Source organism: Phalaenopsis equestris, unplaced genomic scaffold, assembly GCF_001263595.1.
Source record: "Phalaenopsis equestris unplaced genomic scaffold, ASM126359v1 Scaffold210457, whole genome shotgun sequence".
In the NCBI taxonomy this organism is placed as follows: Eukaryota; Viridiplantae; Streptophyta; class Magnoliopsida; order Asparagales; family Orchidaceae; genus Phalaenopsis; species Phalaenopsis equestris.
In genome coordinates, this window is record NW_018229542.1 from 142011 (window position 1) to 146863 (window position 4853).

Sequence of the window (4853 nt, forward strand, 5' to 3'; positions counted from 1 at the left end):
TAGAAGGGTTTTGTGAAGGAATTTCACCCCATATCATTTTTAGTCCTAAAAGTCTAAGAGAAAGTGAGATTTAGAGAAAATGTCTTCATGGGAGATGGATTTGAAGAAGAAGGAAGAAACCATGAGGAAGAGGTTCATTAGTCAAAGTGCACAAGAGATGTATAACGATTTCTTAGCCATTAGTATTGAAGGAATATCAGAGAAGTTCAACAAAATTGAGAATAATATGACTTTATTGGAGACCAAGGTACTTGAGTTGCATGCACATCTAAAGCATACTGGATGGAACTGGATGGAAATTGAAGATGAAATATTGAAGATGCAATTTAGCCACACAATTTATATAGAGGAAGCACATAAGGTGATGTTCATAAAGTAGAATTGGATTGAAGAAGATAGTATCAGAGCTCGTCACCACCGTCTGTTTTATCAACTCGTTATCAACTCTATATTCTTGGAGAGACTAATGAAAGACAAGAATTTGTTCCTTCAAATGAAGAATGGAATTAAGTTTAGTATTAGAATTTGTGTGTTAGAAGTTGTTGTTTCTAAGTGGTTTAGTGTTTAAGTCTTAATTTTAGTATGTATGACTTCTTATATGTGTTTAATTGTGAAATGATTGTTATGTATTTGTATTTAAGAAAATTTTCTCATCCAAGACTATTTGGAGTGAGAATTAAGTGTTTAAAGGTATTTGTACTTGTTTGTTAATTAATGTTTGTGTGAAAAATTATGTTTATTTTAGCCTCAAATTGAAATAGTTATTACGGAGAATTTTGAGAGAGAGGGGAGTTATAGGAAGTAGAAAATAGTCATTTACGTGCTATGAGACCATTTAGGGGTGGTTTACTTAGGCAAATAGTGCATTTTACTTTAATTTGAAAATTTTGAAAATTGTGCATTGGCGCTTAAGCGCCACATTTCTCGCTTAAGCGTGATCCAACCTGAGCGGCAGGAGCCTAAGCACCATTTACCCACGCTTAAGCACCGGTTTGTGAACGGTTAAAAGTGAAATTTCAGCCCAAAAATCACCATTTTTAACGCCACCATTACCTTCAACCTCTCAAGTATGTAATTTTTTAGGGCTAGGGCACATCTAAAGTGAAGATTTCTTGGTGGAATCAAGTGAAATTTGCTAGATTCAAGTTCCTTGAGGTAAGAGCTTTACTTCTATGCAATAATTTTGGATTTTCACTATGTATTTTGAGCACATTTGGAGAAAATTGAAAGTTCACTATTCATGGTGAAAAATGAAAAAAAAAACTATGGAAATTGCATGGGAAGTGTAGTTTAGTAATTTAGACTTGATTTTTGAAGTTATTTTTGGAATTTATAAAATTTGTATAATGGCACCAATAATGAAAAGGAGCAAAGGAAAGAGCCCTTTCAATTCGAGTAAATTTGTTAGTTTGAAGGCTCAGGATCGGTACAGTGATGCGTTGCAATCACGGAAACTGATTCAAGAGCGGTGTTTTAGGAATCCAGGTGGAGACGTAGAGGATTTGATCGTTCTTCGCCGACAGTGGGAACGATTCTGTTGTTTCTCTACTGTGGCAGTTATTTCTGTTGTTAGGGAATTCAATGCAAACCTCCCTGAGGTTGAAGACAATAGAGTCATGGTTCGAGGAAAGTTGGTACCATTTTCATTGGAGGTAATCAACTTATTTTATCATCTTCCACCTGATATGTTATGTTTTTATGCAAATTATAGTCCGACTGAAGCAGATTTAGATGAGATTATTTTTTACTTTACTATTAGAAGAGGACATTGGAAGATCACTGATGAGAGGAGAGTCAACTTCCCAACTTCAAAGTTATGTGCACCTTCAAAGGCCTGACACTATTTTATTTCTGCTCGTCTGCTACCAACAAATCATCTCAGTGAAGTGATCAGAGAGAGAGTGATGTTAAATTATTGTATCCAGGAAGGACTAAGGTGAATGTGAAGACTTATTCTAAGTATTCTATTTTTGGCTGGAGAGGAAGATTTTCTAGGAGTTATGGAATGAAGACGTCTGCTGCTTCTACCTCTGCTGCTTCTACATCTAGACTATCTACCTCACGTGCTTCTACATCTTGAGGTGAGTCTATTGTGACCTAAGATCAAATATTGCAGAGGATGATGGATCATATTAATTTTATCGCTGATAAAGTTCAGAATTTAGAGCATTTTGTAGAGCATACTGATAGGTATAGTAGGAGAAAGAGTGATTATGAAGAGAAATTCCAATCATCTCTAGAGAACCTAATTAGGGGTGACCCAAGAGTGCAATTTTCTCCATATCATTGATATCCTGATTGTGAGCCTGCAGAAAAGTAGTGTAGTGGTGATTCAAAAGATGAGGAGTAGAATTGAGAGATTTTTATGTTTGTAATATGTGTTAGACTATGTGCTTTGGACTTGAGATTTGTGATGTGTTGTTTATTTTTATGTTGTGGACTATGTGGTGTGGCACTGCTACATTTACATCTTTGTGATGATATGTACTATGTATTGTGTTTTGGACTTTTGTATTTTATTGTTATTGTGATGTTTGTGTTAGTTAGCAGTTTGTTTTAAAATTCTAGGGTAGTGATTGTTGTGAGTTTTGTGATTTAGTTAGTTTAGAACTTAACTTAATTCTATGTCTTTTGAAAAGATGAAAATCTTGTTAACTTAGGTCTTAAATATTAAATTTCAGAAACTGCTACCCTGTATTTTTCTTTTAGCATGTTTCTGAGTTTGTTTTTATGTTTAGATTGTGAAGTCAAGTTAGTGTGTTAGTTTGTTTTTATGTTTATACCCACTATTTAGAAGTCTATTGAATCTCTACATGTTGAATAAAAATGAAAATATTAGAAAATTTGATTAAAATTAATTGTATATCTAACACTTTAAGTTTAATTTTACATACAAATCTTGTCATTAGGGTATAAAAATTCCTGTTAGTAGTTATTTCTAGCAGTTATTTTAATTTTCATTCTTGCTTATATATATTTGATGCTAAACTGTTTAACCTCTTAAAAATTTAAGTTCGGGGGGGATGAAAAATATTTTCAAAACTTGAATTTTATTTGTTCTCAAATGAACTACAAGTGAATTTGATTTTGAAAAGAAAAATTGATCATGTATATGAAGTTATATTAGGGAAGTAAAATTTATTTTTAGAAATGAGTAAGAGAATTTAGTTGAAATTTTGAGTAATGAAGAAAAACTTTAAGTTAAAAGTTTTTAGTGTAGAAAATGATTAATATAAGTAACTATCTTTAGTAAGAAACATTGTATTTTTAAAAATTTTAGAAAAATTTCTTTTATTAAAAATAATTTTCAAAGCTATTATTATATTTATAAGTAAGAGTTTTGTATCAAGACATTACTTTAGGAAAGGAAAAGTAGAATTTAAAATTATTAAAGGCCTATCTAGATATAATAATCCTTGCCTAAAAAGAAAAAGAAAAAAAAAGAAAAAGAAAAAGAAAAATTAAATGCCTATCCAGATAAAAAGAAAAAGAGAAAGAAAAAAAAGAAAAAAGAAGAAGAAGAAAAAGTGAGGGAGGAGAAGCTTGAGAATTAGTGCCTAATCAAAAATTGATTCTACATTTGATCTTTTTAAAGTATGGCTTGAGAAAATCTTAAGCTTATAGATATAATATAGTAAGTGAAATTATTCTTAATAAAATTTTTTAAGAGGAGATAATAAAAGAACTAAATTCTAAATTTGGAAGACTTACAATATGTCTGAATTAGATAGGAAGTCATATTTTCATTTTTCTTAACTTTAAAAATTTCTAAACTTTAAGTTGGTCTCATTTACTGAATATTTTTTCTAAATTGGACTACTATATTTCTAAATCTAAATTTTGGTAACTCCTATAGAAACTCATATACATATCATACATATTTAGTTTTTAAAGATTGAAGGGCCACTTGACGACAAGTAACATTTTAAGTTTGGGGGATTTTGATACGCTTAAAATATAAAGTGTTTTCAATACATTTTTATACCTATTTTTGAGATATTGCGCTTTAATGAAAGGTATTTTTGTATTTTTCTTTCAGGTACAAGTAAAAAGGTGAAAAATGCTTAAAGGAGTGAAAAAGGATCAAATTTTGAGCAAATAGGTGAAAAATGTGCAAAAGTGTTTTGGCGCCTAAGCGCTAGATCCGACGCTTAAGCGCCGGTTAAACAGAGAAGGCCGCGCCAAAGAGCCAGTGGCCCCACGCTTAAGCTCCAATGGCAGTTATTGGATGAGTGAATTTGATTTTTGCAAAATTTTAAGAGGTTTTTGAGGCACCTATTGGCTTAAAAAGTGGTTACAACCACCGTGGTTGAAAATTATTACGAAAGGATGCATCTCTTAGGGAAATACATCGAATCAAGACACATTTTGAAGAGATACCAAGGCACCTTTTGGAGAATTATAAAAGAAGGAAGATTGAGACAAAAAATTTTCAATTAAAAAAAAGCTAAAAGGGTAAGAATGAACTGGGAAAGTTTTGAAAGTTCTAAAACTGGGGAGTTAGTTGGAGAGGTTTTTAGGCACCACATATTTATCCTTTTTATTTTAGTTTTATATTGAGAGTGATGTAAGAGAGAAGAGATTTAAAGGAACTTCAAGAGTTTGGTGGAGGACTTGAGATAAATTTTTATCTTTTGATTTAGACTACTTTTGATTTTAATTGAGATTTGTTTGTTTGACAATGATTCTTACTTTTAAACTAAAGTGTGGTTTTGTTTTCTCCATGGATTCTGAGAAGTTTTTTTTATCTTTCTTCTTAAAATGATATGTAATTAAGTGTTGGATGGAAGTTGTGGAGAGTATTGATCTTTAATGTTGGAAGAAGTTGTGATGATTTAAATCCATGTACTTCA